Here is a 12,668-nt window from a genome sequence, read left to right as displayed (position 1 = left end):
GTAGCATCTAGCATTTCTTACCCTGGGTAATTTGACTATGTAACTTCAAATCTACTGATTCACAATATTTTAACAAAAAATGCTATATTTCAGAGCACAGTGAATAGGAAACAGGCTTGGTAAACAGGGAATTTTCATGGAGTGTAATAAACACAATCTGAGGCTTATAAAAATGGAACTCATAGCCCAATATTGGAAGGGCTTATCTTATTGATAAAGAGCAAATACACAAGAAAGGAGGCAGAGAAATGGCAACACTCCAGAGTAAATCAGTAAAGTGCTGTCTTGGAATCCAGGATTCTGATAATACATGCAAATTAGAAAGTATTTAGTTAGAGATAAAAATAGAAAGAGCACAAATTAAATGGTTGTGGGCATGCTCCATGGAGCACAAAGCTAGATGAAAGTCACTCTTTTTCTAAAAGAGATAAAAAATTCAGGGTAGAGTTCAATTGTACCAATGACATCAACAGCTTCTAAAAATTCCCTTCTGCTGAAAATCAAGTATCAGATTCAATCTCTCTTTGCCCTGCTGATAATTTCATCTCTTGGAAGCCACAGAAAGCAACAAAAGGAACCGATGTTACAGACCTTATTCTGACAAATAAGGAAAATGTGGTTGGTGATTGGATATGGCAGGAAGTGACCACGTCATTTTGGAGTGTTTCATATCTCTGAGGTACGCCTGCAGGCATCACCATCCACGCAGCTTTCAGGTCTTTGATAGTAGCATTAATCCCTACAGTTCCTCTAGGGATTCAATATTACTTTCAGTTCACAAATTTGTCGTTTCTACTATACTAAACTACACATCAGAGTGAATATTTCGCTAGTGTCTTAACACATCTGTTCCAAATAACATCCTAGGGAAATAACCACAAGACTCTGTGGATCCAGGGAGCCCACTATGATGAAGACTTGGGTAAACTCCATTTAACAGCTGCATCAGTCAAAATGGTCTAGGTTATGCAGCAACAGCAAATAACCACAAATATGGGTGTCTTAGAAAAACAAAGCATAATTACTTATTTTCCATAGCATCATTGATTAGTTATGACTATATCCCACAGTGCTTCACTCCAGGACTCAGGCTAGTAGCTGCTCTCTGGAGCACTGCCTACTTTATGAGACAGGGAAAAGAAACATGCAAAACAAAAAAAAATTGTGTCTGTGTCTTAAAGAGTGGCATATGTCATTCCTGCCTGCATTTCATAGTCAGAGCAAATCTACAGCCACTCTGGAGTTTTTCATGCTATAATTCTGCCATCTTGAAGGACTGCAGGGAGAGAAAATGGAGTATTTGGCAAATAGTAATAAAATATACTACATCATTTGACCTGCATGGATTGCCATGCTAACCGGTAAGAACATCATGGCATTTTTCATGGTTCTTTCATTCAAAGAACCCTAGGAAGCAGTGTCATCTCAGAGGCAGTATACAGAAGTCCCAGAAATGTCTGGGGATTTTTCTGCAGATGACTTACAATGTATGATTGTAGCTATGTCACAGGATTCTTCCTCCAGGAGATAGGCCTTTCCTTCTATTCATGGGGTTCAATATTTGAGAACTTGCTCAGACTGGTTTCTCAGACCTGAGAAGGAGAATATATAGCATTAACTCCTCATGGTGATAAACATTAAGCCTCCAATCACAGACCTAGAACTTTTATATTTTATATATAAAGTAAAACATCGTCACATAAAAGTAAAGCTGCCTATCTGTTTTAGTCTTAGGGACACCACGATCACTTGGCCATATTCAGAAATGTCTGTAATTAAACCATTCTAATTATCACTATTCAGCTTATCTTGGCTTGGCAGTATCTACTTGGACCATCACTCTGAGATCCATCATTCACATTTAAATCAAAGAGCCTATTTCTATGCCAGTATCTTCAGCTGGAAAGACTGATGCTGAAACTGAAGCTCCAATACTTTGGCCACCTGATGCGAAAAGCTAACTCATTGGAAAAGACCCTGATTCTGGGAAAGATTGAAAGCAAAAGGAAAAGAGGGCAGCAGAGGATGAGATGGTTAGACAGCATCACCAACTTAATGGACATAAATTTGAGCAAACTCCAGGAAATAGTACAGGACAAAAAAGCCTAGCGTGCTTTAGTATCTGGGGTCACAAAGAGTCAGACACAACTTAGCAACTGAACAACAATAACGTCTTCAGCTCTCAGCCCCAGGCTTTAAGGACAGCCAGTAAAGAACTTTCCAAGAAAGCTGGTGCTCCTGTGGCCAATGTCTTACCTCAAGTTTTGATAAAGGCAGTATTCTCTACAAGGATGTATTAGCTTTTTAGGGCTGTCATTAAATAATACCACCAATGGGGTGACTTAACAGAAATTTATTTCCCATGGTTCTGAAGGCTGGAAGTCCAAGACCTTGGTCCCTCTCCTTGCCTTGCAGATGCCTGCCTTCTCTCTATGTCTACACATTGCCTTTACTCTGCACTCATTCTTCCCTGATATCTCTTCCTCTTAGAAGAACATCAGTCATATTGGATTAGGGCCCCACTCTTAAGACTTTGTTTAACCTTAACTGTCTCTTTAAAGTCCCTGCCTCTAAATACGGACACATTATTAGTTAGGGGTTCATGAATTTTGGAGTGACACAATGCAGTCCATAACACACTCTTTCCTATTATGTTTTAACTTTCACATAGTAGACTTTGTAAAGTAGTGAATTCACTTGTTTTACAATTATTCAGTGTGTAAAAAAATGAACTTTTGGCCTGGTTTTTGGTTACTTTGGTCCTGTAATTCTAAAAGATAACATTTCTATGACTGAGGGCAGTCATAGAAATATTCTGGTTTTCTGAGGATGTCTTAAGCAGACATTTTTAAACCCTGAGATCATTTCTTTCAGTAATCTCTCCAGTGCCCTCAGAAATATCTGTGGTTTCCACTCCAACGATATTCACATATTGCAGCAGTTACTTGGTCTTCCAAAACTGTACTTTTACTATTAGGCAATTCATTCTATTCAATACAGGTGATAATTTATATAACTATTTGATCATTAATTGATATCACTACTAAGTAGGTCATCACTGTTTCAAAGATAGCAACTCCAATAACAAAGCTTAGATTCCTATTTTTGAAGGTCTTTTTCTTGGAGCCACTCTTGTTAAGTGTTCAGTGAAGACAAAAATCTATTATAGGTAGTCTAAGCAGGAAATGATCTAATATTGTGATCTCACACTGTTGAAAGGTCTAAAGAGGTGAGTTGGAGCTACGCATCAATCAGGAAACCACATAAATCTGCCAATGAAGCTGCAACTGCTAGATCTAATAGTGAATGCGAGAAGGCCACTTGCAGAAGCTCATGTTAATTTGCCACCACTTCTGATGGAAGAAGAAAAACCCTTTCTCACGTTCTCCTTCCAAATGTTATATGGGCACCTTTCATTAGGCTACACTAAACAAGAACTGGAGAAGGCAATGGCACCCCACTCCAGTACTCTTGCCTGGAAAATCCCATGGACGGAGGAGCCTGGTAGGCTGCAGTCCATGGGGTCGCTGAGGGTCGGACACGACTGAGCGACTTCACTTTCACTTTTCACTTTCATGCATTGGAGAAGGAAATGGCAACCCACTCTGGTGTTCTTGCCTGGAGAATCCCAGGAAAGGGGGAGCCTGGTGGGCTGCCGTCTATGGGGTCGCACAGAGTCGGACACGACTGAAGCGACTTAGCAGCAATCAAGAACTGTTGCAAAGAATTCTGGGGAATGTAGTTCTCAGGCTTCTGGTCTGTATCCTACAGGGAGAGAATGGTACTGAAAGCTGATAGACATATATCTGGCACATATATCTTTCCAGAATCTTTTGGAGTATATGCCCCACAAAAATGAAAGATTAAATTAAAAAAAAAAAAGAGGAGACAGTAAGATCCTAAAAACAGAAAATTCAGGACAGAAGAGAGGCAAAGAATTTTCCAAGATAATGGAAACAGGAAGTCCTGGGATGACAGCTGTGTTAGCTGCCTATAGAGCAGCCAGCCCAGATTAGAACAGGAGGATATAGGAATTTAACAAAGGACTCCAAGAAAAACAAATGGAACTGATAGAATAGTTCGACTGTATTCAGAGGATTTGTACAGTTCTGTTGGAGAGATAAGAAAGCATTAGGCATAGATATAGGTACATAATACCTTCCCTGGCTTCCCTGGTGGCTCAGAGGTTAAAGCCTCTGCCTGGAATGCAGGAGACCCGGGTTCGATCCCTGGGTCGGGAAGATCCCCTGGAGAAGGAAATGGCAACCCACTCCAGTACTCTTGCCTGGAGAATCCCATGGAGGGAGGAGCCTGGTAGGCTACAGTCCATGGGGTCGCAAAGAGTCGGACATGACTGAGCGACTTCACTTCACTATAGGTACATAAAAATCTAAACAAATAAAAAAGCGAGGCAATAGTTAACTCCAGGAAAAAACTGTAAAGTGCACTACTTGGTTTAATGAACAATGTTTACAGTCACAAACTATAAATACTAAATATTAGTTTAATCAAAACTGTATATATAATTATGTTGGAAGGAGGAAGGAAAGTCAAAGTGTGATAAAAAAGTTAAATTCTTACTTTCTGTGATAAGATGTATAGGTTAGTTCTAAAATGGATACATCTATAAATAGTAATATGATCATATTAATTTTAGAGTTGGAGGTACATATTAAAAGAATTAGCTAAAAGATGTAAAAGTAGTTCATTCTCAGAACTGATTTGTAGGGATGAGGAAGAATAGAAATGAGTCTGTTGTTTTTTTGTTAAGAACCTCAAAGAATTATTTGATTGCTTAAACTACACACGTGCATGCATTAGTTAGTTATAAAATACAATAATTTTTTTAAAAGTCTGAACAAGAGATAAGGAAATGAAGACACAAGGTGTAGCCCAGTGTCTCTCAAACTTTAATATACATACAAATTACCCAAAGTGAAGTCGCTCAGTCGTGTCCGACTCTTTGCGACCCCATGGACCGTAGCCTACCAGGCTCCTCCCTCCATGGGATTCTCCAGGCAAGAGTATTGGAATGGGCTGCCATTTCCTTCTCCAGGGGATCTTCATGACCCAGGGATCGAACCTGGGTCTCCTGCATTCCAGGCAGAGGCTTTAACCTCTGAGCCACCAGGGAAGCCAAATTACCCAGCAATCACGTAAAAGTGCAAATGCTGCTTCAGTAGATTGGGGTGGGATCTGAGAGTCTCCATTTATTTCAAGCTCCTGGTGCATGGACATACTTTGAGTAACAAAATTATATATTATTTTTTGTCTTAGGGAAAAGAAGAGAGAAAGAATTAGAAATACAAAGGATAAAATGAGGTTTTGATTGTGCGAGGTCCTACTGTACTGCTGCTATTTCTTTTTATTCCTTTCTTGCCTGAAAATAAATCATATACCGTTTCCTCTGTGGAATTTCCCCAGGTGGGTCAGAGGTAATGACAACCCTGTATGCAAGACAGCAAAAGAGACACAGATGTATAGAACAGTCTTTTGGACTCTGTGGGGGAGGGGGGGAATGATTTGGGAGAATGGCATTAAAACATGTATAATATCATATAAGAAATGAGTCTCCAGTCCAGGTTTGATGCAGGATACCGGAAGCCTGGGGCTGGTGCACTGGGATGACCCAGAGGCATGGTATGGGGAGGGAGGTGGGAGGGAGATTCAGGGTGGGGAACACATGTACACCTGTGGCGGATGCATGTTGATGTATAGCAAAACCAATTCAATATTGTAAAGTAAAAAAAAAAAAAGAGAGAGAGAGAGAGAGAACAACAAAAAAACATCTGCCTGCCAAACAGGAAACATGGGTTCAGTCCCTGGGTGGTGAAGATCTCCTGGAGAAGGGAATGGCAACCCACTCTAGTATTCTTGCCTGGGAAATCTCATGGGCAGAGGAGCCTGGTGGGTTATAGTCCACGGGGTCGAAAAGAGTTAAACACGACTTAGCAATTAAACAACGTTTTCCCTCTCCTAGTCTGAGTCTGAAGCAAAATTAATTATTTCCCAGGTTTGGAGCTCCCATAAAAATCTTTACCTCGAAGAGTCCATGTTTCATTGTATTGTTACAGTTGATATCTTGTTTGCTTCCTACACTGAGGTGTGGGAAAATAAATCATGATCTTCCCCTTAAATCTGTGTTATCCTTGAATTTAGCATAGGTATTAGAAATTTCAAAGTTTAAATAAGTGCTTAATAGAAATAAATCACTAAGGAATGAATATAGTAACCAATTACAACCATTAGAACTGTTTGGAAGGTAAGTACTTGCTCATCGGTGACATTAGTTCTTTATATTTCATAGAAAAATGATGAACCCGTAATTCTCCTAATTCCATAATTCTATGCCCTGGATGTTATGAAATAAAAATAACATAAATATTTGAAATAATACTTCCAGTGGAGATATGTTATCATGCATTCATTAATTTATTCTGGGGAATATGTTTAGCTTTTAACATATCTAATTACAATTAATAATTTTAGTAATAGAAAAATATTCTTTTATATGATATGTTGTTATTTTAATCGCTAAGTCATGTCCAACTCTTTTCAACCCCATGTGGCTCACCAGGCTCCTCTGTCCTTGGGATTTCTCAGGCAAGAATACTGAAGTGGGTTGCCATTTTCCTCTCCAGTGGATCTTCCCAACCCAGGGATTGAACCCAGGTCTCCTGCATTGGCAGGCAGATTCTTTAACACTGAGCCACTTGGGAGTGAATGAGTGAATGAAAGTCACTCAGTCATGTCTGACTCTTTGCAACCCCATGGACTAAACAATCCATGAAATTCTCTAGGCTAGAATACTGGAGCCTTTCCCTTCTCCAGGGGATCTTCCCAACCCGGGGATCGAACCCAGGTCTCCCACATTGCAGGCGGATTCTTTACCAGCTGAGCCACAAGTGAAGCCCTTAATAAATTGTCACTTAATGTGGTAAAAATATCCTCTAATAGGTTTTAGGTTTTAGCTGTCAAGGTCAGTTTAGTAAGATTTAGATCTCACAAACAAAACTGACCTCAACTTGGCAGCTTCTGCACCCTAAATTAGAGCACTGAAAAGAAAGTCAATACATGCTAATTAGGGTGATAACCAGCTGTTAGTAAATGGGCCTAGAGAGGGCACACTGCCAGCACCAATTTTTAAATAACAAGAAGTTCATTAAAATGATAAGGAAAGAGCACTGAGGGGCTGACACATAGTTTCAACTAGTCCTGGGAGGTGGGACCTACCAGCCTCAGGCTGAATGTATCATTCCAGATTCTGGATTTAAGGCTGCAAATGTCTTATGATGCAGCAGCTAATGATCCTAATTAGAAAAATAATTAAGAAAAGAAATAAAATAACAAGGGGAAGGAGCTGGGACAGCTGGTGGTTGGTCATTTGTCAAAATTCAGGTTCAATTTGTACTTCAGGTCTGGAAGGGAACCTACAGATCAGTTACTAGTCAGTGGTTTTTATGCCTGGGTGCACATTGGAATCCCTTGGATTCTTCAAAAAATGACTGATGCTTGAGTCCCACAGCCAGGCATTGTCGTTACTCGGTTCCTGCTGGGGTCTGGTACTCAGGGTCATTAATTTGCTCCAGATCACCCAGTTTTTAGTTAGTTGCAGGCTGGAGATGATCACTGTTGGTATCCAGGTGTGCATGTTTTCTCCCATCCAGCTTCTGCTGTACCCACCCCCTTATATGCTGCAGATGCAGTGGACAGCCTTATTCAGCATTTCGAGAACGTCTTTCACGGTGAAATCAAAAGCATACTCAAAGCCATGTGTGGCTCAGTCCAACTGGGAGAGACCATGTCAAAAGAGTTTTGTCTCTATGGGGTAGAAACTTGTCCGTTCCTCTTCATTCACATCACAGGCCAATCTTGCAGAAACCAGGAAGTTCTGAGTAAGGTCTGGGCAAATAAATAATAATTCTATAATTCCCAATTGGCCTGCTTCATCCTGTACCAAACAGCTGTTGTCTGTTTGCTGAATGTATGTGCCTGCCACCCCCCATCCCCCGGCACACACACACATACACACATAAACCATAACTCATATTCAGCTATAATCAGAGTTCTCTAAAGCCATTCACAGTTGGTCCTAAAATCCAAAATGATTTTATCATTGATGTAATGGCACTTACCTAAGAATATCAATACTGAATTGCATCTAACCCTGAGAAACACCTTGACAACTACATTGTGAAGAAATCTATTTGGCCAATAATTCTTAAGTATATTCGAAATGGACAAAAATGCATCATGGTAACCATGACAAGGAACCTGCTTCTCAACCTAGCATCAGAGAGCTTCTTGCTATACCTGACCTATCCAGCCAAGTGGACAGATGTCAGAAAAACCACACTGCAAAATTCGCTAAGATCTCATGTTTGCTTTTTAGTATATTAAAAAACAAAAAACAACTGACTCAACGTTTGGCAGAAACCAACACAATATTATAGAGCAATTATCCTTCAATTAAACATAAATAGTCTTCCCTGGTGACTCAGACGATAACGAATCTGCCTGCAATGAAGGAGACCTAGGTTCAATCCCTTAGTCGGGAAGATCCCCTGGAGAAGGAAATGGCAACGCACTCCAGTATTCTTGTCTGGAGAATCCCATGGAAAGAGGAGCCTGGCACACCACAGTCCCTGGGGTCACAAAGAATTGGACACGACTAAGGGACTAACACACACATACAATTGTAAAAACTATACTGACCATTAAGAGATCTAGAACTTAAGGCTTCTCTTGGCTTTGAAGCATTTTTGATATAAGTAGTTTTCATATATCAATGTATATCAGAATTACCTGGGTTATAGAAGCTAGGAGTGTGTATTTTTAAATTGATTTATTAATAGACTTGGTTTTTTTAGAAGTCTTAGATTTACAACAAATTAAGGTGATAATACCGAGAGTTACATATACATGTGTTTGCCATATACACAACTTCCCCTATTAACGTCTTACACTAGTTTAGTACCTGTGTTACAATTAAAGAATCAATGCTGATACCTTATTATTAACTAATATCAATAGTTTATTCAGATTTCCTTAGTTTGTACCTAATTCCCTTCTTCTGTTTCAGGATACCACATTATGTATGTGGTTGTCATGGGTCTTTAGAGCCCTCTTAGCCGTGACAATTTCTTAGACTTGTTTTTGATGCCCTTGACAGTTTTGAGGCATCCTGGTCACGTATTTGGTAGGAAGGCCCTCTACTGGAATTTGTCTGATATTTTTTCTTGTGATTAAAGGTGGGTTATGAGTTTGGGGAGGAGAATCACAGAGGGGAAGTTCCATTTTCATTATAGCGTATCAAGGGACATACAATCAACATGATTTATGGCTGCTGCTGACCTTTGTCATCTGCCGAGATAGTGTCTGTCAGGTTTCTCTAGTGAACAGTTACCTTTTTTTCCCCTTTCCACATTGCACTCCTTTGAAGGAAGTCACTTTGGGCAGCCTGTAAGGAAGGAGTAGGGGTTAATGCCCCCCTCCTTCACGATGAAGGATTCATAGTTTGTTTGGAGTTCATCTGGGTGGGAAATTTGTCCCTCCCCAATTTATTCAATTATTTATATCAGTATGGACCTGTTGACATTCATTTTAATCTATTTTATACTGGATTATAATGTAAAGGCACTTTATTTTGTTGCTAAAATGTTCAAGCTTTGGCATTTGGGAGCTCTTTTAATTGGCTTCTGTGCACATTTAACATACCCCTTCTGTGTGTGTGTGTGTACATATCTATAAATATTTCTATATTAACCATTTGTATCAGTGTGAACATGAGTTTTTACAAGAGCTTCCAATTCTAATCCATTACCATATGGGTCATTCTCTCCCTTTTCTGAAATCTCCCACTCTTAACAGGAAGATACTTGGAACCCACCACAGACCATTCATTTACTTAGCTGATTCCAACATGCATGTACAGCAGTATCAGAATTGTTAACACTTAGCCTCCATGAGAAACAACTTCTTTGACTGGAATACACATATGCACGCCATTTTGCCTTTGGTCTTACAGACTCCATCCATTTCCAAAGTAACCTAAATCAAGATCTTTTCCCTCATTCCTTCAGTGAGAGCATTTCACAGGCTTGTGATACAGTTAGATTCTCTTGTCAAAGTCTGCAGTCTTTCCTGGATCCCCGGACCTCCTAAAGGGTCTTTCTATTTGCATATATTAAGGTTCACCTTTTGTGTTATAAAGCTGTTACAGGCTTTGACAAATGCATAATATCATGCATAAATCATTACTGTATCCGACAGAATAGTTTCATCACCCTAAACATCCCCTGTGCTCCACCTATTCATCCTTTCCTCCCACCCCCCAAGCCCTTGACACCACCGATCTTACATACTGTCTATATAGGTCTGCCTTTTCTAGAATATCAAATAATTGAAATCATGTAATATGTAACCTTTTTAGATGGGCTTCTTTCACTTGGCAATATACATTTAAGGTTTCTCCATGTCTGCTCATAGCGTGATGGCACACTTCTTTTTATTGCTGACTAATACTCCATTGTATGGTTATATCACAGCTTGTTCATCCAGTCACCTATTAAAAGACATCTTGGTTGCTTTCAGTTTTGGGGAATTACAATTAAAGTTGCTGTAAACATCTTTGTGCAGATTTTATATGCATATACATTTTTGGCTCAGTTGAGTAAATACCTAGGAGTGTGATTGCTAGATCATACACTAGGACCATATTTAGCTATGTAAGAAACTGCCAAACTGCTTTCCAAAGTGACTGTACATTTTGTATTGCCATCAGCAGTGAATGAGGATTCCTGCTGCTTTGCATCCCCATCAGCATTTGGCATCATCAGGTGTTGTGTTTTTTTGTTTTTTTTTTAAAGTTCTGTTATAGTGATATCTCCTTGTTGTTAGAAATTGCAGTTCCCTAACAATGAGTGATATTGTAGAGCATTTTTTCACATGTTTCTTTGCCATCTGTACCTCTTCTTAGGTAGTGTCTGGGAATGTATGTGTTTTTTAACAAGATTTTTCAGTGGTTCGGATGAAGACCACAGTTATAGGGCCTTCATTCATTTGCCACCCATCGTTTGCCACTCACCTTGACTTAATTCTTTGTCCCCATTATAGTCATCCTAGATAACAACAGGGATATGTTTCCTTTTAACTGATTTCACAGCTAAACATGTTTTGTCTTTGACATTTCATCACTTACCTGAAAAGTGATCTCTACCCTAAGGCCTGAGATGGAGGTCAACGTGAAGGTGCTTGTGCCTGCAGATGGCTTCTTGGTTCATACTTGCTACTTAGAGACGCACTAATTTCTATACTTTGACAACTTTGTGCCCATGGGCCATCTTCACCCAGTCCCCCCACCCAGGACCCTCTCAGGTGGGGATATCTGGAACTATAGTTCTCAGTTCACAATTCAGGACACACGCTCTTTCTGTGGAGATGTAACGAAATGTGTAAGCCCATTTGTAAACAGTGTGACACACAATTTAAAATAAGGCTTAAAATTTAAGAATAAGCAGGTAGCTTCTCTTCTTACACTATAAACATCAATTCTTAAACAATGACCACTGAATCAACACTGTTTCTATTTTTTATTTGAAGAAGAAACTTTCTACTTTCTCTGCAGTCAGCAGTCAGAGCCTGTGTAAACCAAACTTCCTGGAGACTTACCATTTCATACTGTGTTTTCAGGAGCATCAGAGACATTATCATCTTTGTAGAAAAGGGGTCCTTCATCTCTTTACCTCTCCTAATCCATAACAGGGTGTTCTTACACCTGCCCATATCCTGTCACAGAGACTTAACAGTTTGTTTTATATTCTCTATTTACTCTCTTTAAACAGTGACGTTGTTTGCTAAGTTGCTTCAGTTGTGTCTCACTTTTTGTGACCCTATGGACTGTACCCCACAAGGGTCCTCTGTCCATGGGATTCTCCAGGCAAGAATACTAGAGTGGGTTGCTGTGCCCTCCTCCAGAGGATCTTCCTGACCTAGGGATTGAATCCACATCTCTTATGTCTCCTACATTGGCAGGCAAATTCTTTACCACTAGCTCCATTTGGTCAGGACAGATCAAAATAACAACAACAGTTTGCATAACAAAACAATTATGCACTCCTTAACATTTGCCATTTCCTTCCACCGCCCAAAAGGGAAGCTTTGCATTCTTAGAGGTCAAGTTCCTACTCTTCCAGTTACCATTCCCCATGATTTGAAGTTCTGTGCAGCCTTGAGAATTTTTGCATATAATTCCACAAAATTATCCAGTAATTAGCTCTACGACATCCTCCTAAGGGCTTTCCTGGTGCCTCAGTGGTAAAGAATCTGCCTGCCAAGGCAGGAAATGTGGGTTTGATCCCTGGGTGGGGAAGATCCCCTGGAGAAGGAAATGGCAATTCACTCCAGTATTCTTGTCTGAGAAATCCTGACAGAGGAGCCTGGTGGGCTACAGTCCACAGGGTCCCAAAGAGTCGGACATGACTAAACAATAACAACATCCTCCTAAAGCCACCCCTGAGTGGCTGTTTTTTTTTCCAGTTTTGAACAGTTAATTCCTTAATTTTTTTTTAAATTTCTCCAAAATTGTAAACATGTTTACAGTACAGCCATGTGTAAAGGGTTACAACATAGTTTCTTCACAAGGCTTAAAGATTCCAGCAAAGAAAAGC

General features: G+C 39.8%; 1 protein-coding gene across 2 annotated transcripts in view; it reads right to left on the bottom strand.

Moving 5' to 3' along the window:
• The window catches only part of VAV3 (vav guanine nucleotide exchange factor 3), a 643,747-nt gene that overhangs the window by 576,174 nt on the left and 54,905 nt on the right, over nt 1-12,668 (bottom strand). For both annotated transcript variants that reach the window (XM_044944623.2, XM_044944624.2), the window contains exon 2: nt 1,485-1,592. The gene's annotated coding sequence lies outside the window, so the exon portion shown is untranslated. The remainder of the gene's footprint in view (nt 1-1,484; nt 1,593-12,668) is intronic.

This window comes from Bubalus bubalis, chromosome 6 (assembly GCF_019923935.1).
Source record: "Bubalus bubalis isolate 160015118507 breed Murrah chromosome 6, NDDB_SH_1, whole genome shotgun sequence".
Lineage (NCBI taxonomy): Eukaryota > Metazoa > Chordata > Mammalia > Artiodactyla > Bovidae > Bubalus > Bubalus bubalis.
This window is presented reverse-complemented; position numbering and strand designations above follow the sequence as displayed.